The following is a 25,224-nucleotide window of genomic DNA, read 5'->3' as shown; positions in this document are numbered from 1 at the left end:
CCTCAATGAAAATGACGGTTGTCACGTGTAGTGATTTGTCAAATATCTTAAGTTTAAATTCTGAAGAAATCACAGTCATCATGAAACGTGGAGGGTTCACCTTGACTCAACCAGTGACTTGACCTCAGGTTAAATTTATGCTGCTTGCAAGACTTGCAAAACAAATCATATTTCAGTAATACTGCTTTGTTTCTATTTTTCAACAAACTTTTTAAAATAAAAAAATAACAGAAGTGTATTAATTTCTTCAACTATCAGTAAAACTCCTCAACTACCATGTTGAGGAGTTGTGATGATTTGTATCAGTGAGTTATTTGCACGCATGCACAGGGCAAACTAACACAGAGACAGGCCTTGTTTCGTTTTGAGTCACATCGATTCCTCCCACACAAAATGACTTCTCAGTTGCTCCCCATATTCTAAATATCTTAACGGAATCAAATAGAAGGTATGATGCGTAAACTTGCTGGTTTGTGCGTAACTGAGCGCGGTTATGTGTGTGTGTGTGTGATTCTAACTTTACATGTATTGTATGCTGAAAATGTCGAATGACACGCATTTGTGAACCGATTCAAACCGTGGAGGTGAGAGTTTTCCGTTTTGTTCCCCAGGTATTTGTTTGCTCTTCCTGTTCATGGTAACAAACGCGGTTAGGTTTCTATTTATCCAACTCTAATTCTGTTAGGCCTTCACTCGGTTTCAGTGTAAGTGTAGAAACTTATGACCTCAAAAGAAACGAGTACGCTTCAGATCTGCTTCAGTAAAACGTTTGAAGAGTGTCTTTTGCGCGTATTTCTAGTTTTAAAAACTTCAGTTCTGTCTGTGTGTGTCACAAGGACCTCTGAACGTGACATGTTGAGAAGTGCAGAGATGGTGGACTCGTTTTCGAGTCACATTTTAAAAAAAATATCTCAACAATTATTTTTGTATGTTTGTATTGCAATCTTTCTCTCCGGTGATGACCTTTAAAACCACAGCTTATCAGATTATTGTTCCTGTTTACGGCTTCATCTTTGCATTCTGACTGTACATCAACCCACACATCGGGCAAATATTCAAATACTGCTGCATAACAGAGAGCGTGACACTCCTAAAAAACTCTTTGACACACACACACACACACACACACACACACACACACACACACACACACACACACACACACACACAGAATGGGAGATGTGCGCGCGTAAAACGCGCACACGTCAGTTCTAGTTTCTTTATTTCAACTCTTTAATGTGCAAAAGAGCGAAGGAACCTTGAGGTAGGTTGTAGGTTACGTCAATAACTGTCATTTATTACAAACACAAGGGTATTGCGTGTATTAATACATGTCATTCTGGTTTTTCAACCTTTGAAGCTTCTTTTGCACTCGCTCGACTCGTCCAATGAATATGCTAAAACCACTGAGACACATTTATATCTGGAGTTATGCGGGAGCTTGAGATGCTTTCAGTGTCTGATGATGATGATGATGATGATAAGACACCTTCAGTGAACGTTTCTGTTTTTCTCAGCGAGAAAGAAATTCCTTGCAATTTTCTTTTCTTTTTCTTTTCTTTTCTTTTTTTTTGCGCAAAACGGACACAATTTCAGTACTTACAGCAACAATTGACTCTCATATTCAAGCAAGTGCATAATGGAGACTGCATATGTTAAACAGCAATTGTGATAAGTCATCAATGAATGCAAACGAGTTCTTCAAACGCACATTAAAAAAAAAGGATAATAACTTCTGGTGCGTGTGAAATTGTCAAGATGTCCTACATATTTTTCTTTTACTATTATATTATTTTCCCGCTATTATAACTTTCCAGAACAACCAGTAAAATGAATATGAAGTGTGAAGCCCAGTGGTTATAACAAATGACCTATGGACGAAGGAAGGCTGCAGTGCACCTGCAGCAATTGGGATAAAGCAAATCTTTGAAAAAAAAAAAATCAAACACTAAACTTGATCTTTTGTTCTGTTGTTTTAAACTTTAAGTAAAAAACATTTATTTGGTGGCGCAGTGCTTGTAGAAAAAGAAAGACTTTGTCCAAATCAGGATAAAACACTTAACTTTTCGCACCTGATAAAGCAGAACATTTCACTCTCTTGCCAATGCCGTCTGATCACATCATAGGTGGCAGCTCGTTGTTTACTTTATCAAAAACTCATGACACAATTGTGCAAGCTCAACAAAAGAGTTGTTTTAATAATACAGAGTGAAATTGAGTTGTTGATGCACGAGTGAATTGCTTCCCATCAGACTTTCACGCAATGAAAAATTACAACTCAGGAGAGCGACTTTGTCCTTCATTGTTCATTTTTGGCTGCAAGCCTAAATTTGAGAGGTTGTATAGGTTTATTGTGCAGCTGCTTTTGCAGAATATCTCATAAGTATCATCCTTGAGTCTTGTTTTTTTTTTTTATGTCACTGTTCACAATTTCAATTTATAAAGCATTCCGTGTGTAAAAACCAGTTATAGAGACAGTCTAAAAAGTGCAAAGCTGCATATTGCGCAGCAGGAACATCTCCGATGGTCTCGTTTTATGGAAATCTAAAGAAATCACACTCGACATAGATGCATTTTCCCACGGTTGTCATTTCCTTCACCCACTTCATGAAATCTGCGCTTTTTTTTTTGATCCCCATTTTTGTAAACATGATATTACAGCATCGCCTTGAGGTCAAATATTTTCAATGACATCTATAAGAGCCGAGGGCACCACTGCTGCTTTTCAATGATCTAAGACGCTCCCTGCAAAGCTGCTGCGGTCAGTCTGGATGGATGGAGAAAAGGATGGAGAAAAGGGCGTCTGACTAGTGACTTCACTGACACCAACAACTTCCTGACGCAACACTACTGTAACAGCGGTGAGGAAATAGGGAGCTCACCTTTTTATCCGATGAACCAACATGATCCTATTTCTGCATAGTAAGCCGTCTCAGCTCTCCCCTCCCTCCTCCCGTGAACAGTGGGACTCGTTACCTCGACAAAGTATCCGTCCATGTCAATTTTCAACAAGCTGAAGGCAAAGACGCTCATTCGTTTACTTGTTGCGTTACTTTATGGTCCTGCGTTTGGTGCCGAATGCAGATTTAAAAAAAACCCCACGACTGGTTAATCATGTCCACTTTCTTTTTAGACCTCATCCACTGAGAGTGGACTAAACCTTTCGCCACTTCATCTGTAAAGACAAAGTGAAAGCATGGATGGGACAGCATAATTGAACTTTAGTGAATCATTTACGATGTGACCTCACGCCATAACAAAAGAGTGTTTGAAAAGCAATAGAATCGTCAGCCGTGCGTTACTCGTCCGTCGAAGGTAACGCGTTACTCAGCACGTCGTTACCGCCCTGCTGAGCTAACGCATGGGGGAACTGCAGAGTTGTGAAGTCGAGTGGTGTAGTCTTCGGTGCGCTTTCGTTTGGACGAGTCTGGTTGAATGAAGTAGGCTTAACAAACGGGCTGGATCGTCGGTGAGACCCAGGAAACATGTGCGCGACGCGGAATTTGTAGTTTCTGTCAAGAAAATCCAAGTTACCGAGCCGGGATACGCAAACGTATCCGTTCCCTGTACGCGCGCACGGTGCGCACCGACACTTCGGCGGCTCCTGAACGGCCTATGGGCTTATGGCACCTACTATGTATGTTGTCCATTTCACTTTGACGAATATTAGTCGTCCCGGACATGTGACCTGAGCTGATGAGACGAGTTTATGTCGGATTTGGATGAAGGGTTTTCTGTGCGTAAATGCGTAAATGTGAACTAGGCTACGGCGCGCTCAGATGTTTTGTTCTCTCTCTCTCTCTCTCTCTCTCTCTCTCTCTCTCTCTCTCTCTCTCTCTCTCTCTCTCTCTCTCTCTCTCTCTCTCCCTCTCTCTCTCCCTCCCTCTCTCTCTCTTTCTCTCTCGGTCTCCCTCCGTATCCACCGCTCCGCCTCCCCTTTTCGCAACATTGACGCAACCAAAAAACACTGGAACAAAAGAAACAACTTCCTTGAAGCTTTGCTGAAACTGCATTTGGTCGAAGAAAGGAAGCTCGTTGTCAACTTGCCTGGAAATGTCGAGGTGAGGGTGTCACCAGTGTGGCCGGCATCGCAAGCGAGAGAGAGATGCAGTCGATCACTCCGAAAGACATCCAGATCTCTCCAGTAAGTGCCATTAAATCAGTCAGGGGGAGTCATTTCAACTTTTGCTGTGTGACCTCTCGACTAATTGAGTTGGAGGTGTCAGTCGCTGCAGTAAAAAAAAATAAATTAAATAAAGTCGATTTGGTCGATTCTTCGCGACGTGGGGCACAAAGTAAGTGAGCTGATGTTATCGAAATACCGAGGTAGAATTTAACTTATAGGCCGATTAATTCGCCGTGTGGGGGGGGTGAAGATTTCGATGCGCACACGTTTTCAAAATGACAAGTAATCTTTTTACAACAATGTGATAATTGAGAGCTGCTGACAGCCAGGCTCGGAACTACACTCCTGTCAACCCCACCACTGGTTGTGGGTTTGATGTGAACGTGGAATCAATTTCTGTGAGGTGAACCTGAACAACCCGTGAACCCCCACTGGTGACAAGTCTCCAACACGGGCTCCCAGGTTTTTTTGTTATTGTTATTCATGCAGCTGCCTTGTGAGCGGTCGCCGGTTGCGTGAAGATCTTGAGGATGAACAAACATGCCCACGCCGGAGCGCGGGAGCAATCGGGGTTTTTTTTGTTTTTTTTTAATTCATCAGAATGGGGTTGTCGTGGATTTATATCACGTTTGGAACTTTGCTTTTTGAGGTGCGATCCGCAGTTTAGGGCGGACATTCGCTGTGTTTTGTCGCGTCGGAGTTTTTCGCTGCATGAACAAAGGACTGGAGTAGTCGGCTCGGCACAGAGCGTCGGTGGGGAAGCAGGCGGGCTGTTTACAATAATAACACGACAGCCGGTGACGCCGCGTGACTGACAGCCGCGCCGGCCAATAGGAAAGCCGCGTCGCCATCAGCAACACGCTATATTTGGAAAGTGGTTACATCATTGAAGAGCAACAGCGGCCCGTGGAAGGAGGGACTTCCGCTAAGATTTTCAATTTGTAGTCCAGAAGCAAGGACAATGCTTTCCTCTGGTTAACAGTGCGTTAATGTCATTTCTCATTTACAACATCTAAAGTGTTAAAATGTGAAGATCTGTCAGTTATGTGCTTCCTGATTTAAAAAAAAAAAATTGGACTGTGGAGGAGTTATGAGGGTGCTGTGGAATTTTCACACGATTGAAAACAGCCTATTCCACACATCAGAATTTAGGTATTTCATGTAAAGTAGTTCCAACAACTGATTTTACCTGTTGTTGTTTTTTTTTACTTGATAGGCTGCACCAGCATCATTGCCAACTTTCCTCAGGTATCCTGCCCTCACCTCCCACCAAGGATGAGTGGGAAAGCAGCACATTTGATCAGTTTACAGGTGGGCACCATACTTCAACCCAACGCATTTCCTAAACCGCACCAGATTTAATTATTATACTGAGCCTACGAGGAGCAAAAAGACAGCGAGCCTGTTTCTCACCCATAGATCCTGTCCAAACGGAGTGTCGAGGTATGTTGTGCAGTGAATATTTGTCAGAAATTATTCAAATATGATGCCAGCTTTTTTGTGATATTCCACAGTAGTTGTAAGATCAGACTGTAATATAATAATGCACTTAGTATGCCTGTCTAGTGATGTTATATAAGTGTTTTTATTCAGGTTAGACTTGAGCACAGTGAGTTCTTGTGGTGAAAAGTCGCACGGTCGCTTGTTTTTACAATTCAGTTTACCTGAAAATCCTGTCTTTTGCGTTACATTCAGAATTTTTAGCAATGCAAAGCGTCAGTATCTGTCTTAATAATGCTATAAGATCATCACATTTATCCACTATTATATTATTAAGATTGGAGTGGATCTTTTTTAGACGTAACTTTTATCAAAAGCACAAATTAATTCAATACGGACAGTATACTTTATACATTTAGCCACAGCTATAGTCGTCTGTCTCTGTAATGTCAATATTAGACTAATGTTTCATGAATATTAGGTTTTGAATATGGCAAAAATATTGGAAGTTATCTCACTGGATGAAAATTTTAAAAAGATTATAGTCTCCGTAGACTGAGCAGCGTATTGCAGGACCTGTCCAGCATGAAGCTGCAGTTATTAACACAGCAGCTACAGTGATTACGGCAGGTTGTTAATGTAAATCTACCATGTAGCGAGAGCTAACCACCTTCCTTGTCATCAGATCAGAAACAACTAAGTCTCAAATCATCCGGTGTGATGAGTTCTCACTTCGTGGACGCATGAATGAAAAAAAAAGAAAAAGAATTTGTTCTGTACTTTTGAAGTTTGCAATCATTTTTAAATATGAATTTAAATGCAGCCTGTAGGTACAGCAGTGGAAATTGGTGTTAAATGCTCGCTTAAAGTTTATTCTGCGCTGAAGACTTGTTTACTAATGTAACTTTAATCCTGCTATTCACACAATACGATCAGAGCTTTATGCTTCGCAACCCTCATGAATGCAATTACAGAAGTCTGCTGGAGCCTTAGAAAACTTGCTGTACTCAGCGTCTTTATTCAGTACTGTGGCCTAAACACTGCTTAAATTGTGCATAAATGGAATTGTTATAATGAAGACGTGAAGAAAACATAAAGTTGTCATCATGTAACACAAATAAGAGTTGTAGTTAAAAAGTGTCTAGTTGGTCAGTGTGGTGTGATGTGGCCTCTTTAGCTAAATTGCACAAAACTTACAAAACATGACACCCAGTGTCCCAAAACTAATTTCAAGCACTTATTAACTAAAGATTATTTCTTGTGTGCTAACAATTATGGAGTGTATTCGATAATATTTCCTGATTTTAATATATATGTATGATATAAATGGAGACCAATCATACGTTTATATTTCCATCCAGTTCTTAATGCTGCGGCTGCTATTCACACCATATCCATCTTTATTGTTTGTGAAAATCATCAGGATTTTAAAGATAAGGATTTTATATGCAACTACGCTCAATCACCAGCTTTTGTGGAAAAAAAAATCCCAGTTAACATTGGCCTTATAAAACATATTCTAAAGGCCTTTCTGTAACCATGCATGCCTGGGATTAGATCTTGCTTGTGTTGAGCTCGTTCTGTAATCCCTCACAGAAGTCTGCCTCACTAAAGGAAAAAAAATGTTTGGAGGTGTGGACAATTGTCAAGAAAAAAATACTACTACAGCGAGCAGTGTGAACATTATTTTGTTGTGTGTGGTTTAAATAGTTTGCCAAAAGTAACATTACACTTTCTTTGAATGGAAAATGCTTCTAATCAGGCTGAAACACCCAAACTAGGGCTCATGAGGTTTGACTCTCAACACAGTAATAACGTGTATCTGAAGTCACTGGTTAGATTTATTGCCTTGTGCATAGGATCCTATGTTTCTTATTTCTTTTTGCCGCATGACACCACACCTAGTCTAGAACACACACTATTTAAAATGTATGAAAATAGAAAGTCTCATAGATCCTATCAACTGAATCTTTTTGGTTTCAGTTCTCCTTCAAGCCTTAAGTTTCAGCTGATATCTTATATCTTATAGTTATATAACACACAGAATGTTTATGAGAGGTCTTAAAACAGAATTTTTTAGTGGAACATCCTCAGCTACCCTTATCGTCTGTAACACTGAACACTTGCTCCCCACGTTCTTGTTACCAATGCGGCTTGCAGATTTTTTTTACCCCCCTTTAACTGCGTCTAGTTTTTCAGTGTAATTTTAGACTACTCTATGAATTATACTCACGTAATTTGATTGCAGTGAGTAAGAATGTCTGTACGATTATACAAAGACTAAATAAAGAGAGCTTTTTGTGCTGCTGTTTCTGAACTTACTGGCTGAGCATGTGATAGTGTTTTGAAGGACTCCGCGTGCAAGTCTGTTTTATTCTTTTGTTAAATATTGAATTTGTGGTGGAATTATGTCAAGAAATAAGAAACAATATTCCATCATAGCTCAATGATGTCAAATCTAGATGTTAAAAAAAAAGGAAGAAAAAAAAAAGTTGCTTATAAGTGGGTCTACTTTTAGGGCCCGGGGGCTAACTTGACCACTGCGCAGCTTTTGTGCTAAAAAGAGGTCAGAGGTCTCTGTTGTGTTTTCAGGGTGACCTGCTAGTGACTATTTGCCATTGATAAATGTGATGTCCCACAAGTGTGCAGGCCAGACCCCTCCAAAGGGGGAGGTGTCGTAACACGCCCCACACTAACCTCCCAGCCAACCCCACCTCAACTGGAGCATACACACACAGAAACACACACACTCTGCCCTGCTGACAGGAGCACAAGGGGGCAGCTGCTACAGATGTCTCATAGAGAGAGGGGGAGGGGTACTGAGGAGACATCAATAGAGTCTCTCTCCAGTATGGAGTTCTCAGTGGGGCTCATTGTGTTTTCTAAAGACCAAGATGAGGGAATTGGCCACATTAATAAAGTAAGCCTATGGTCTCTTATATTTGTTTCACACTGTTGCTCATTTTGACAGCTGAGTCCTCTTGCGCGTGTGCCGCCTTAAGCGTCTTCTGACAGGCACTTACGATTATCTTTCAAGGAAAAAAAAAAAAATCAGGTCATTCGGACAAGTTTATATTTACTATTGAGGAATTTGAAAATTAAATGTGTGAATTTTTCATTCTTCAGCGAGAAAACTAGGGATGATTTTTCACACTTTCATTTGTAACGCCTAATTTAATTCCGAGATTGGCAGCCATGCACCACGGAAAACTGACAATGTGTGCAGTCTCTCATTTCAGCCACCATCTAATGCTCCCATGACTAAATGTGATTTGAATGTATAGCATGCCTTCAAAAAAGAGCAAAAGTGAAATCTCCTGCTGCTGCCTTGTGACATAAAAAGCTGCACACTCCTTTGTGGAATATGTGTTCTTACACATATTTAATCTCATCTCTGACCTTCATCAAACTTTCTGAGCTTTGTCTGATAGTTCTTTTTACCTCGGTTAAATGGAAAGGGTTTGCTTTTTGAGCTCTTGAAGTGTGGTGTGAGTGGGGATTTTTTTTTTTTTGCCACTGTCTTATTTTCCTGTCATTTGATTTGATGCAGTCCCATGTCTGGTGATGGTGTGAAAGGCCATCTTTTTGAGTCACATGAGGGAAGAAGAGAAAGAGAGAGAAAAAAAATCTGTAAAACGCCTCCTTGAATAAGAAGCAGCTGAGTGTAACAGCCAACCATGCACGCAAGACATCTAACATGAAATCAAATTACAACCAACTAAAACTGCCCCAGCATGGCAGCTTTGCAGCCAGCTTAAGCGCACTGTGGCCAAACACCAAGATATATGACACTGTGGCTCTTGTTCACCTCGTCTACCAGAAGACAAGAGCAAGCTCCACTTAGACTCACCCCTCCTAATGAAGAGATGCATTATGATGTGATTTCATTTAGACGTCCTGCAGAAAAGCTACTGTGGATAACAGCAGCGTGAGTAGCATGGTTCGTTTGTGTAGTGACATGTGACTTGTGTTTTCGTGAGTCATAAGGATCTCCTGCCTAATGGAAGGCAGTGTGTGCTCATGTGATGGTGACACAATGCAGGATGGACTGTATAGTATTCACCAGAGCTCAGTTTGGCTACTGTTTGGCGCTGCTAATAGTGACCCACGAGTAGCTAATTATCTTGTTGATTTTTATCATAGTTAAATTCAACAAACCACAATTTCTGTTCCCGCAATCGAAGTACGCCGTATAGTAGACTGTAGCATGTAATCTTTTCAAAAATAAACCAGAGGTTTTCAGCTGCGTATTAAACTACAAAACTGTCACTACTGCAAGTGTGCGTTTGTAGATATGAAGGCACTCATGTGCGTTTGGTTTGGAGTGCTATATCATGATCTTCCCTATGGTCATGGCGGTGTTTTTGCTGGCTCATCCCTGCCTCTCTACATGCCTGTTAAACAAGACAGAGCTCCTCCTCGCTGGCTTCCTGTCCAAACCAGTTTATCTGTAAACAAGTGTGTTTTTTCCTCTCCACACCATTGTCTACAGTACACCAAAATGTATACACAATGGGCGCTCTCTCGCTCTCTCTCCCAGTCTGCTTTTGTACTCCAAAATAAAGGAAAAAACAGTTTTTTTTTTACTATATCACACACAGCCCTGCAAAGAAGTTGAAAGCATATTGATGAAAATGAAGTAAATATTCAGGTTCAATGCGATTATGAAGAAATAAAAAGAAATAAGTAATAGCATCTTAGAAGTAAAAAAGTGGAAATAGTAACTTGGGTAAAGTTGTGTCTAAACAGTTGGCCTCTTTTTACTTAAGCACACCACAACTAATGTGCTGCAGGTATTTCTTTTTCCAGTGTATCCTGGTGGAGCAACAACTCAATATGCAGGTGAATGTTATGTATTGTTATTTTGTGTGTGTTGAGATGAAATGTCTGTGTCGTGTCTGTTTATCTTGCCTGAGGTACAGAGAAGTAGTAGAGTACGTACGATAACAGCAGAGTTATTGTGGCAGAGCCCAACCCATCCTTGCTTTGACCGTTGCATGTGCACTGCATCGTGTGTGTGTGTGTGTGTGTGTGTGTGTGTGTGTGTGTGTGTGTGTGTGTGTGTGTGTGTGTGTGTGTGTGCCAAATTAATCATAAATTGGCAAGAAATGGTTATGTCATATAATTCACTTTTGGAATTTGTTTGTAATTCTTTACATCCCTGTCCTCTAACCTAATGTACATGGAAAATTATTCCGTGAAACAGGTTAAAAAGAAGAAGTTACTGAGAAAAAATAAAAGCTTCATTAAAATTAAAGTGAGCAACATATTTCCGTGGTAATGTAGGAAGCAAAAAGTAGAGATTGCCGTTACACGTGGAGAAATATAAAATCAGAATGTCTTTCATCCAACACCACATTATGATTGAGAAGGGAATGGATGAGGAACATTACTGCTGACTAAGCCTCTGTTCTTTATCAGCTCCATTACCTCACTGACTCTAAGTTAAAGCTTTTACTGCTTTCTTTCTCTGACGTCCTTTGTGATTTAGTTAGTATCTCCTCAGACTTAGGTGATATCTTATTGATTCCTTTACATCTTGACCTGGTTACAGGCATACACCAGATGTACCACCACTACTGGACTAACGGAAAAATAAATGAACATTTTGAATAGATATACATATATAGATAAATATACAGTATATATATATAAAATGTATATATAAAATATACTGTTAATGGAAGTCCTTGTCTTTGTAAACTGATAATGTTTTTATGTCCATAGATCTGATAAAAAGGCTGTAAACAGTATCAAGTCACATTTTGTATAAAATTCAGCCATAGGCAAAGTATTTTCCTCATTTACTTATTTACACTACAACAAAGGGACAGTACTGCATTGCTACTATAAACCCTAATTTCACAATCCCATTCAAGAAAAATATAAATATTATCTCTAATGTTTTGGATGAAATTCAGTCTTGTAGTTGCATGGGATGCAGTATATTTCAACGTTATATACTGTTCTGTAGTTTTGTCCAGTGGTTCCCAAACTGTGGGCTGGCCCCAGTGGTCACAGGATAAATCTGAGCAGTCATTACGCGATTCCTGCGGGAGGAAATAAGATGAAACTAGGCATAATTTGAGTTGATAACATAATTTACAACATTCTCAAAGAAAAACTGGAACTGCTGATATCTGAAAGTGTGACTTCAGATAAACCCAGCCTTTTTCCAGGAAGTCCCAAGAAAAGAAAGTTTATCAAATAATGATTTAGTCTTTAATAATTAGTTTTCCTTTATTAGGACATATAAGCTTTGCTTATGTAAATATTCTATTTGAAAAGTAACTTTAAGTGATCAGATAACGGTAGTCAAGTAAAGACACACAATATTTGCATTTGGACCTTAGTGCAGCACACAGTAGTAAAAAACACATGAAGTCAGTTACTTTACACTACATGTAGATGTGAATATACAGTATAACAGACATGATACACATCTTAATCTTTGAGTAACAACACTATTACCTTGAGGACAATATAATCTGAAGTTTTGTTGTTGATCACAATGCAGTGAGTTCCTGTAGTTGCTCAGTTAAGTTGGATTACAGACATTTATAATGTCCCCAGGTGCAGTTTGCTGAGCTATCATTACAAGGCCTCACCATTCTCAGCCATCAAGAGCAATAAACTTGACAAAGTACAGCATTTAATATAAGATTAAGACAAGGAATCCATACATTCATATTTGTTAACATGTGTAGAATAGTGAATTTGGCATAGAAATTGGTTGTTTATGCACACAATACTGACGCCAGCCACTTCTGAGAGTTTGTGTGCTCAGATATACTTTTGTGAGTCAAAAAGCTTCATAGCCGTTGAGGATCGTGAATTTTAGTCCAGTAGAATCAGCAATCCGGGGTTTTTTTTTTTCCCCCCTAAACTTTTGACGTGAAAGGTTTTTATCTTTGGTTGTTGCTCAAACAGTTGTTGCGGACGGAAAGAGTTAATTTGTCCCTGTGTTCAACGCTGCGTGGGCTGCGCGATCATTCGAGAGTGCATTTTCAGCGTCCAATCAGCTGCGCGGGGTCCACTCCGCTTTCAGCCAATAGGAGGAATGGGAGGCTCTACCGAATTTGAATGAGGAGTGTATCTTTCGGCGCCATTTTCGAGTGAGCAGCGATTGCCTCAGCAGCTGGGGGAGAGAGGATGCTGCGAATGTAGAAAGCTGTCGCTGAGAACGGGGGGAGACACCAAGCGCTTAAAACCAAACCGGGCTTCTTCTTTTTTTTTTTTTTCTTTTCTTTTCTAAGAGGGTCATCGTGTACTTTCAATGGAAACACAGGTAATTGACGCCATAAAGTATTTTAAAAATCGATTTTTAAGCGGGCATGGATAAGTGGAGCTAATGAGAGAAATGCGTGAAAGCAGGAGGGGAAGACCGACCGCGGCGGTGAGACGTTAGCCATTTGACCAGCTTTGCCAGCCTACTCAGGCAGCTAGCCTGTTAGCTTAGCGTGCTAACACACACATACACACACACACACACACACACGGAGGGATTCCTGCCCTGACTGCGCTGTAACGGGAACGAAATACATTCATTCCACGATTGGTTTTATCTTTAAGAGACTGATTATATATATTTAATATATAAATATATATATATAATTTTTTTTTTTTTTAAATGAGTGGAGGGAAAATTATTTTTGCATGACGGACTCACTGAAACTCAGCGGCTATGAATCAAAAAAAGGCCAACTATAATGTAGTTTTGTTTTGTTTTTTTCTTTTCTTTCTGGCATTGGAAGCCAGTTTTTTTTTTTTGAGCGGGAGGTGCAAAAGCAGCCAGGCTGGAACAGAGGAGAGCAGTCGGCAGTGTCAACAAATGCGCACGGCACCTCCACTGGCTTCGGAGGGAAAAAATCAATGTGAGAGACCGGGACAGACACAGTGCCTTTTGTGGGAGCTTAATTATACCTAGCTGGCGTATAACTCTGACATACTTTCTCTCGCTGCTGGTTATACATCATGTGTGTTTTTTAAGAGATTTTTTTTATTTTTTTTATTTTTTTTTATTGTTTGGCAGAAAACATCTGGTGAGTTTGTCAGCATGTAAGCATGGTGACCTTAAAACGATAAATACTGCAGTTTATTTCCCTGTCTTGTGCTTTTTGACGTGGGTTTTGATCGCGTATTCGCAGTCATAGTGTCAGCGGTCATTTCGATCACCAATCCTGATTAATTGCCTTCACCTACGTGCTTGCTTCCTATCTGTTAATAGATTTGAATATCTTACACTAACGTTAGGTGATCAATTTTTTTTTCTTCCCCCCCCCTCGCAGTCAAGTGCCAACAGTTAGCCAACAATGAAGGTCACAAACTTGTGATGACTCAACTTTAATAGCTCTGTTAAACGTTAGACGAATGGCTGTCAAAGCCACAAACTGTGCAATGGCGTTAAAATAACGCTAGTTATTGTTGAAAATGAGAATTGTATTGTGAGTTGCGGTGCTGGTCGTGGCTCGATCTCATTTTTTGGTTTTTTTTGTTTTTTTTGTTTTTTTGACAAAAGGGTTTTCAAGCAATCGCTTTCTGCCTCCTTTTTGCCCTTTTCTGCCTTGCTCCACTTTTCTCTGTCCTGATTCAATTCAGCTACGTTCAAGGGGAAACTATGTGCTCTAATTGGGTAGTTAAGCACTGGAGATGTGGCATGTATGATATTTAATACCTCACTTTTTATAATGAATGTGAACTGGACTTAACATAGCGAAAGAGGGGGAAAAAAGAAGCTTCATATAATTGTGCTTGTGAACCCGCCCCTTCTACTTCCTTCTGAGTGCAGATCGGTTTAATGTGTTACAAAATGAGAGGCCTTAATATTTTTTTTTTAATGCAACATTTATTTCAACAAATATGTGTTAGCTACATGTTCTATTCTGAAGTCAAAATAGAAAATAATTCAAAATTAATTGCCCAGGAAAAAGTGGGACATCTGTCCATTTTCTTTGCTATTCCTGTTTTTCCGAGTGGCTTTTCTCAAATGAAAGTGTGCCCACTTGAAATATTTTTATTTTTTTGCAACTATAAGGTGAATTGTGTACTACCATCTCAATTATATATACATATATTACCAGAAATTTTGTCAGTCATTATACATAGCTTCCTTAATGACATCTTTCATAACCGAAGTTGCAGATTGTTTCCTTGGTATAACAGTTGTGACAGAGGTGGAACAGCGTTTTCACCATGAAGCCGCCCACCTCCTAGGAATGTATTGTTCATTTATTTTTGAGGGCATTAAGCTTGTGGTAAATTTGCTATCATGATAGGAGAGTCCTTTCACATCACACTGTAAAGAGGAGGTGGAGGAAAAGATCTGATGGTTATGACTGAGTATGCAACTTTAATTTGTGGGTGTATGAAACACAGTGAATAATACGATAAGCCTAAAAATATGACAGGTGTATGATAATCTGCTTTAAAAATAAATGAATGCATTTATTTGTTGTTTGCTGCAGGGGTGTATTTAAGACAGATCTGTTTGGATAGATGTCTTATTCCTATTCCACATTGCTCAGTGTAAAATGAATCACCTTCTATTAGTAAGTTTTATTTATTTTTTATAAAGAAAAGTATCTTTTTCATAAATTACAGTGGGCTTTTTTTCCCTTTAAAAAAAATCTAGCACTTAAACCAAGTTGGGACTTACTCCTGAAGTATTATTTTTCATAGAACCAGAAAGAAAGGATGTTACAGAAAAAAGTATTATTCAAAATTCGATCTCTTCTTGTTTTGATAGACAGGATCCTAATCTTACCACTCTGGGTAGGTGCTCATTCTCAAAAATATGGATAATCTTAAGTACACTTTTCAATTTATTTGATGCTGAAAGATTAAATTGTCTGCAGTCGTCCTGTGCTTTGGAGGGAAAAAGTGTAATTGCTCTGACACCCTGTGTATGTTTTGAAAACCTAGCTAAATAAGTGGCCAGTAATATTTATATTAAAAACAATATAAAAATAACTTTGAAGCTGTTCGGAATAGTGGTTTTAATGTATTTTGTTAAAATCGAGGGACAGAATTTTATGAAATAAGCAAATAAAAATTAAAGTAATTTATTTGAGCCAAGGTACCATTAATAATTTTAAAATAATTTTCTCACCAATTTAGTTGATGGAGCAATGTCTTGTAATCTGTTTACTATATCAGTCGCAGTGTTACATTATTTGTGATGTTTTTGTTTCACAATGACTACAGGCTTTAATGTGTTAAATGTAATCTCTAGAAAGCTGGAGGTGGAACGTTGTAAAAGAGAAATTGTGTGATTAAGAACTGTAGTCACATAAACTTTTACACTAGTTGCCTTGTACTAGAATCTGTCTAATATGCATATCCAAGTAAAATGGGTTTAAGCATTGTGCACATATTACAAAAGATTATTGTAGCTTTAACAGGTCCATGCATGTAATGTAATTTTTAATTTAGAGTTTATTATTTAAACAGTTTTCATTCTTGTGCTCACACTGAGACTCAGGAACACACTACAGGTCTATATCACTCCTCCGTTTTCTGCCATTTGCCTGTTCACTCTTTGTGGAGCTCTGTTGTGCTGTTTCAGACTGTTAGCATGACATTCTGTGACTCATCATTCTGTCTTCTCAACCCCTCCGGCAAAATGGGCTCCCACCCCCATTTCCTGGTGAAACTGTGGCTCTCTTCTTGTACTTGCTCACATGTGTTGTAGCCAGGCTGCACATAACCCCCACCCTTCTCTTCCTTCATTCTGCACTACTCAGCACAAACTTTATAGTATTTAAATTTGCAGGGATGGGAACAGGTTTTCACAGGTCTTGGTGGTTATTTTCAAGAAGCTGGCTTTGGTTTCACTTCCATGTCTCACCAGAATTAATTAAAAGCTGTCAAAATGTCCTGTGCAGCAGTCACTTTTATCACACACACACACACACACACACACACACACACACACACACAAGCTGAGCAGTGGGATAATTTTCATTGTGGTCAATCTATGGAAACTTGACGTGTGGATGTGATCTCTTGTGAAACGATCAGTATTATCTGTTGTGTGTGAGGTGTTTATCTATAAAGGTGAAGATGATGACACTGACAGCATGGGACAGTGCCAGACCTTTGCATTCTTCTAACAAGCATGCGTTTTGCATTGGCTTTGATTTTTGCATACAGTGTGTGTGCTGCATCACTATAATACACAAGACTGCACCTAGCCAACAAAATTGTGGAAATATTAAAAACAGTGTACCTATAGAGGTGCTATCTTTTTTTTTGTTTTTATTTTTAATTTTTATTCTTTTTGTCACTTACTGCTGATGTTATGGCACCATGTTTTGAGTAAATCTATGGAGTTGAATAAGATAGTGGAATTATTTGACCTGCTGAATTAAAATAATCCCTGTATCTGGACAACCAATTAGCTGTAAATATGTTCATTAACTTTGGTTTCTCTTCTCCAAACATCTAATCTTTTCATTTTCTGCAACTGTAAGAAAAAAAATTCTATCCTCCCATTTATTTTATTTTTATTTCTTTTTTTGTAGTGAGAGGAACACTTGTGCACTTGATAGAATGTTTGGAAAAATTGCGTCAGCTATTACAGCACTGGTGAATTGCATGCTAATTAAATTTTAGGTAGTAACATGATAACCTGCTGTGGCAGTGAGATCTGACATAGCTGGAGCACGCCTCCTTTGACTACACACATGTTGTCATTTCTGCTCCACCAGCAGTTTTTTTCTCGTGGAGGTGTTAGATTAGTATTAACTTGTAAGCAGTTATATTGGAGAGATTTATGTGATCCTGAAATATTCGTAGGTGGTGTGTGTGTGTGTGTGTTGCTGTTTGTTGTCCCAACAGAAATGTCTGACATCAGTGCTCCTGGACAGGCAGAGTGCTTGGGTGTAAAGAAATATCAGATATTTAGATACTTGTGACCAATGGTGTGTTAATTTGTTCAAATAACTATTTCTAATCAGGGAATGGCACACATACGTGGTTTATATTTATTCCTTTAACTATCATTGATCAGCCTTAACAGTGTGTGTGTTTACACACACACACACACATATATATATATATATGTATTTTTCATTTATGACTGTGTATCTTAAATCAACCTAGACATCCGACTTAGAATCCGTACAGAAAAACCAAATATAGTCAGTGTGTTTGTGTAATTGGTGCCTGAATGTATGGGTGTGCCATTCAGCTCTTGCACTTAAGCTTTGCTCCCTCCTTTGCCCCTCTGGTGTACATCCAGCAAACAAACTTAATACAGTCCTTATTAGAACCTTGCTAGTAAAGTTGTTGTCTTTTGAAAAAGTTGTAGTTGTCAATCTCTTGTTTGGGCGTTGGTGTCCGTACCAGTTCAGATAGGCTTCCTGCTGCTGGTCAAGTGTAAGTCAAGTTGTACTTTTGAAATTGCATCATAGGGTACTGCTTTGTCTACATCCTGTTTATTGCTGCTCTGGCTTTCATGACAGTAAGAGGAAGCTTCAGAGTTCAAATAAAGCAGTAAATGAGTTTGTTGAATGTGTAAGGCTGAGTTGAAATGCATTGTTTATAGTAGTGCATTATGCATTCAGATGAAACATTTCAGGAGATACAGTGTGTGGACACTGCTGATACTCGGTGAATAGTTCAGTTTAGTCTTAAAGCAATCATCCTACTAAACTGACATGTGAGCTGATTTTTGTGTGTTCATAAACTAGTTATAGGAGATGTTTTCATGGTACTCCTCTTTTATTTTTGATTTAATGTTTCACTGAATTTCCTTAATTAGTATCGGTGTTGTTCACCTGAAGTGTGAGAGTATCTGATACAGTCCCAGAGTAAATTGAGAGGAAGTTGTTACCTGTGAAGTATAAGAATGAGTCAGAAGTCAGTCTTGCACATCTGCTGGTGTCGTCCTGTGAAATAGGTTTAATCTCTTCTTTGGTAGGTTTTCTGTTATTCATTTGCCAAAACGTGGTTGCAACTTCCACAGTTCTCAGCCCCACAGACCTCTATTCTGAACAGGTTTTGTGAGTGAGAAATGTTAATTTTGGGAAAAAATTTTTTTTAATTTTTTTTCAATGATAAGAACGTAGTGTAACAGTATTTTGTGTTTAAAATGCACAGAGGAGGTTCACTGAGCAATAGGTCAATTTACCACTCTCAGTACTTTTTGACTTAAGTACCTTCTCGTGTATTTTAGTTTTAAGAAGTGTAATTATGGAAGAATTATTTATGTATTTATACCCATACTTTCTTTGCATTTGTGACTGAACATTTTTATTTACCTTTCTTACTGCAGAGCTTGTGTTTGGTGCTGCTCCTGGCTGGTGAGACATTTGAACAAGTTGTGGCAGAGTGAACATGTTGTACTACTATAGATAATCTTGTCAAATAAAATAAAATAGTAATTTGGGTAGCATATTTTCTGTTATTAATCCAGCATACATTTTTATATAATTGTTTAGAGGTGTACAGTATGGTGCTGTCATGCTCAAATAAACAAAACAAACAAAAAAAACCTGATCTGCCTCTTCCTGTATTCATTGTACTTTGGTTGGTGGTGAGGCACGGTCCGAAACTGCAGTAATACTCTAGCAGTACTTTGAAATAATTGTTGCTTTCAAACCAGGCTGCTTCATTTACAGATAATTATTTTAGAATTTTCATTCTCTGTCCTATTGGCTAGAGATTATTAGATTAAAGAACACAGTGACAACATTTTTTTTTTCTCAGCAGTTTGTGTGAATCTGCCTTTAGTTTGTGCTTCATACAGGCAGACGACAGTGTAACACCGACCAAAGGAGGCCAGCCCAGGCCACTTCTAGGGAGGTGATGAGTTGTCATGTCAACAGCTCCGTATCCAAAGGGGTGTAGGAGGTTACTTGACCTTCAACCTCGGGGTCAGGTGACTCTTTGAGGCCATTGTATGAAGAGCAAATGTCGTAGAACTGGGTTAAAAAGGCTGAACAGTGAAGGTGACATGTCTGGGCATGCTTCCTTAAAAGACAGGGAGAAAAATGGGAGAGGTTAGAGTCACTGATATGAACAAGTCCACCGTGAGGGCTTAAAAGTACAAAGCTTACCTTGATTAGTTTCTTTGTGGGCATTTGTGAAGTGATTTGTAAGGATGGATTTGTTATATTCCATATATTGTAATATTACTTCCTCCATAAAAAACTTAAATTTCCCTCTGCATATACTGGCTAAAAATACCATGTAATGTACACCAATAGACATTACTCAGCACATTCATGTGTTTAATTTTTTTTTATTTTTAATTTTGACTTGATAGTTAAAACTACTGGTTCAACAAGGTGCAAATCCTTGAGGAGCTGAAAGTGACAAACATGTGGCACCCTTGTAACAAAAGGAGGATTCAGTCATCACTACTATTACCATGAGTGTGTGTGGGCTGTAAAAATTGCTGTCAGAGGCTTTTAGAGGAGCAAATTGTGCATGGATACACAGAGGTAGTGATTACACTGGATGTTAATGAATAAAATTATTAAAGCACAGTTTACGTAACCTAACTTTTTTTTACTAAAGCACAAATAGTTTTTTTCCCCTCACTTCTGATCTTTCATTCAGCTGTTGCTTAATATGTGCAATGCATTACAGTGAAATATTTGTGACTCTTTATTGTTGTATGGTAATGCAATTAAGAACAGGGACCATTCTGAAAACTGTCTGCTAGTGTTTGTGTGACACCGATTTTACCGTCAGATTCCAAAATGCAACATTATAAATGCAAGAAACAGTCAAGTGTAGTCAAGTAAAGTATTATTTTGTTATTGTGTGTGATCCTCAAATCTAATTCTGTTTTGTAGTTCTTGTTTTGGTAGGTTTCACCTTCTATAATCATACATCACATGTAATTTAGACAGAATAATAAAACTCAGTTAGTTTTGAGGCATCTTATCTGAGCTGTGTGTGACTGAGAGAGGAGGACTGCACTGCTCGTGTGTCAGTATCTTTTTGGAAGGCAAACATGTTGGATGTGTTCAGTCAGGTCCATATCTGACCAAGGTCATGATTGTAGGTCCATTGAGACCTCTAGTGGCAACATATCTGCTGGACCCAGTCTGTTCAGGATTGTTATCAGGATCGAGTTGGAACACCTTTGCCTACAGACTAAGTCAGATTAATTTGAATTTTATCCCACAATTCACAAACGGTGTTAATACATACCAAGTTAGCTCAAAACATTTCTCTAGAAAGGCTGATAAAGGAATGGCTCCTTTTTTATGGTACAGTGTGAATCCTGCAGCATTTTTTTTCTATTTTTGAGTACATGTAAAGTCCACTATTCAACCAGTTCTGGGGCGAGTGGTGTTTCAGTAATCGAGTAAATGATATGTCAACACTCAAAATATTTTTTGTCATTTTTTTAAAAAAACAAACACATTCTTTGCAGCCTGTCTTTCGTAGCTCGACTCTTTTGCTCCATTAGAAGTCACATTTTTCACAAAATGAAAGTTTTCTTGGAGCTCAGCCTTTTTTCTTCATTTATAAAAATTTCATTTTTTTTTTTTTTTCGGGTTGAGGTTTTCACCGTGTTTCGGTTGACTGCACTCTTATAATGGAGCAGTAATTACTTTTAAAGCTAAGAGTGCTCGACCGGTGAACATGATAGCACACTCCTCTGATAACTTTGTAGCTCAGAGTCAAATGTTCAGGTGTCGATAGTAAGGCTCCCTGGTTGTGCCTAAAATCCTATGCATGGTTATTTAGGTCAGAATTAGTCATTATTCAACATGGTTATTTATTTTTTAAGTCTTCATTTGTAGCTTATTTTGTCAAATTTTGGGGCTGATGCAATGTGACTCTTTCCCCTTAATGTCCTATAGGAGTTCATAATAATATCAGACTGCATGAGTGAGTGTCCCGCAGTGTGTGTGTGTGTGTGTGTGTGTGTGTGTGTACTGGATATGTAACATGACAAAAAAAATAGCAGCAACAGTGTTCAATACAGCATGATTGATTCTAACATTATCTTCAGTTTTTTTTCTTTATTTAGAAAGACAAAATTGGAACTAAAAACAAAATGGATTGTGTTGCTGCTTGTAAATTGTCTTTTATACCTACACGGAATGTTGTGTGTCTGTCACAGGTACCCTGTCCTGGAAATGAAAAATTATTATCAGACACGAAACGGATCTCTCTAGAACGCTCTTGAACAAAACAACAGCCAACGATGACTAAAAACAAATATGTATGATTTTGAACCATTTTGAACATCTGTGAATTTGACCAGCAAGAAAAATGACATATAAAAACGTTGAATGATGTCGTGAACTAAAGCCTGTGGTGAACATCACATGATTGTAGTATTGCTGTCACGTGATTATCCTCACTACTGACCAGACAGAACCCGTGTGACACAGCTGCTCTGTTTCTATTGCAATGCAGTCTGTTGTGTTCCTTTAGCAAATATTCTGACATTTAACTCAGGAATATGAATCTACAGAAGCACACAATACAGCCAGTGTGATGACATCCCTACTAGTGATATTAACTTAAGTGTGTGGCAATAGTTTAGGTGAGGTTCTTTCTGGTATCGCCATAAACATTAAAAAAAAAAAGTTTTTAAGTTTGCGGAAGAATTTTACTTGCCTGGAAGGAGCAACCTAATCCTGCAGTTTTGGGAGGAATTATAAACTGACATTGAACCAGGTGATGTTGTGTCATCCAAAGTTTCCCCACGAGTGTGGAGGCTGTTGGAGCAATGAACTAAGTTCTACGGTTTTAAACCAAGAAGTTCAAATAGCATACGATGTTCAATATTCTTGTGGCCACATACTTTTGGCAATATTTGCACCTTGATGCACAACTTTTATCTTTAACAAGCCGCCCTCGAAATAACATGAAGTGCATTGTGTTTGTGTTGGTATTTCAGGTGGTGAACCTGCTTGAGCTGCAAACAGGAGACGTCAGCTAAGGGTGCCAATCACCTGAAAGTCTGGATACTTGGATAAATGATGGTAACAAGCCTGTAAACACATGGAAGCACGGCGGACGAGGAGTGTCTGCAGCAGAGGGACCCTGACTGGAGTTTTTGGCTGTGCTGTAGCAGCACGGAATGGTTTGTGGGATACAATGAGATGCAGGCCATACTGTGCTGCTGCGGTAAAGTCTGAGTTTACACCGGCCGTTGTTAAAAGTCGATCAGATCGCCTGTCATTTATGGTGGCCTTGCTGTAGCAGCACGTAAATATTGGAGTTAAGACTCTAGCTGAAGCCTCCAGTATTGATCGTGCTGCTGAAGCAAAGCTGACCACTCCCAACCCAACACCCCACAGGTCTGTAAGAACTGCTTACGTCACGTTCTGTCTGCACATGTAGAGAAATAAAAATTTAAAGGAACTTTTGTCTTCAATGTGTTTTAACACGACGTGTTTTGTGTGTACGAGTCTGTTTATCTCTGATCTACATCATTATTTGTTGTCCCCGTTCCACCTCCAGCCCGATCACGGGGTTTAGGCACCAGAGGCCCGCCGTGAGGAGCTTCCCGTGAGGGGCCTCCGTCGCCTCCCCGCAGCGCTCCAAGACAGACGGCTCCAAACATTACGATCTACCGAGATCGCGATAAACTGGTTTTTAATACACTGCGTGTTAAATGACTGAAGATATTTTTATTTTTATACATTTGATACATTTTTAATTTCTTCTCCGCCTAAATCTTCGCGATCTTTAAATTATGTGCGTTTTCGTCAGGTTGAGCGATCGGACGCTCTCCGATCCTCAAACCCATGACACCCCCTGGTCTTTATGTAACCCCGTCGAGCTGTAACGAATGGTGTGATGTTCTGTAACATGGATAAAAACTTCAAAATGGTAACGGATGGGACTGTAATGCGAACATCTGCAGCCAGGACCAGGACATCATATGACTGCAATTTCAGATTAGTCACGCCAAATGATCTATTAAGATGATGCGGCAGCAGTTGGTAAATAAATGGTTTTCAAAAAGAAAAAAAAAACACTACACACTTTATAAATTATAAAATAAATTTTTTTTTCACATTTGAATATTAAGATTTAAAAAAACGGATGGGTGGTTTTATTCGCTCACAAAATGGGTTCGTATACGGATCGGAATTTGCTTTGACGCGGAAAATAGAAAATAAATACACATTATTATTACTATTTATCGGCTGATCCGGACCGTTTGTGATAACATCAAGGCCGGCCCATGGACATACATGAAGCTGCAGCCCTATTTGGCCTACTAGGCCTCCATTCAATTTTAAAGGTTTTTTCCCACAATGACTATTATAAACACGTTATATTTAGTGAAGATGTTTTACTAAAATTATAAGATTAAAATAAAATTTGTGTGGCTTTTAGGATAGATTTCTAACCATAGCCACATTTTTCAAGGAAATATTTACGTAGGGCCTGTATTTTGGAACAATCGGGCCTTTATAATGTATTTAACTAGAAAAGATGGATTATTTTAAAACAACGTGACCACATGACGGACAGATGAGAGGAAATATTAAACCCGGCAACGAAATTCAGTCATTTATTCATTATACCAATAACTCCACTCATTTGAATTAAAAGAAACTTGCGTGTCGAGATTTTAAAAAAAAAGTCGATGCGATATATTGTGATGTACGGCTTGGAATTAATTTACTGTAGTCATATAGACAAATAATTATTAAGTTTCACTTTTTTAAAGATAGATATGCTTTATTCATAATTCGTCAGCTTTATACCCATGCTGCTTGTTTTAATTCCCTGGATATCTGCAGAGAATCAGCATCCTTCCTCCGCGGCCTCATTCTCCCAGAAGCGTAAAAATGGACCGTGTGTGACATTAATATTATTCCAATCCAGAATAAAGGAGTTGTTTTCTATCATGGAAGACATAAAGCAGTCGCACAGAGAGGAACCTCATCCACAGAAATGTTACCAGATGCTGGGAAGTCGACTCCACGCAGACATTTGATCATTTCGAATGATGAACGGATGATGAAGACTATTAATTCATCCTCACTGTTTGCCAAAGTCTGACATAAAGTGTTCCACCATGCGTCCTGGAGTTGAAACATTCAAGTCGTATTTATAGAATACATCTGAAGGTGCGTGCTGTGACAATTAAAATATTAATGCTGAGTTATTATTTTTTATTCCATCTTTGCCTGGCAACAGAAGGCTATATATATACTGTATATATGTTCACGCGTGTCGTGACGTACGTCCTGAATTATGGTCTCAGTGCTGACATCACGGATTCACTTTGTGGTGTGATCCTGGAATATTTTATTGCAAATGCATCTCTGCTACATGAAATACATAAATAGGATGCGGGATCAGGGCGCAATCTTTGCTTCTGACCTATTTTAATAAAGACATGACCGGCGAGAAGCCAATAATCGGAGCCACTCTGAATTGAAGTCCATTCATTTCTCACCCGACTGCGTTTGGATTTTTATCCTTTCACACAAACTTCTATGATCATGTGCTCGATAGGAAGGAGGCCAGCATTGTGTCGGTGACAGCCTGCGGATGTCTGACTTTACAGACCCACCCGTGACGCAATCAACGAGTCACGCGTTTCCACAGTAACAACAGAGGAGTTACTGTCCACGCATGACACTCGTCACGGCCGAGTGGAAGTACAGCTGTCGGGTTGGAGGTGTCATGAAAACATCATGGTGGGAGGACTGTTTTCC

The 25,224-nt window shown here is 39.0% G+C and overlaps 1 long non-coding RNA gene across 4 annotated transcripts; it reads left to right on the top strand.

Annotated features, from left to right (window-relative positions):
* The first annotated feature begins 3,370 nt into the window (after positions 1 to 3,370).
* On the top strand, positions 3,371 to 23,340 carry LOC137605048 (uncharacterized). 4 transcript variants are annotated; one of them, XR_011037688.1, is made up of 3 exons: positions 3,371 to 3,469; positions 3,980 to 4,144; positions 5,343 to 7,875. It is a non-coding gene; the product is annotated as an uncharacterized lncRNA (long non-coding RNA). The 4 variants fall into 4 exon arrangements; XR_011037687.1 differs by having other exon boundaries at positions 3,416 to 3,637; XR_011037690.1 differs by lacking the exon at positions 3,371 to 3,469 and adding an exon at positions 22,440 to 23,340 and having other exon boundaries at positions 3,929 to 4,144; positions 5,343 to 5,569.
* Positions 23,341 to 25,224: the final 1,884 nt, after the last annotated feature.

This window comes from Antennarius striatus, chromosome 12, assembly GCF_040054535.1.
Source record: "Antennarius striatus isolate MH-2024 chromosome 12, ASM4005453v1, whole genome shotgun sequence".
Lineage (NCBI taxonomy): Eukaryota > Metazoa > Chordata > Actinopteri > Lophiiformes > Antennariidae > Antennarius > Antennarius striatus.
The sequence above is the reverse complement of the archived record's forward strand: the minus strand, read 5'-3'. Positions and strand labels throughout refer to the sequence as shown.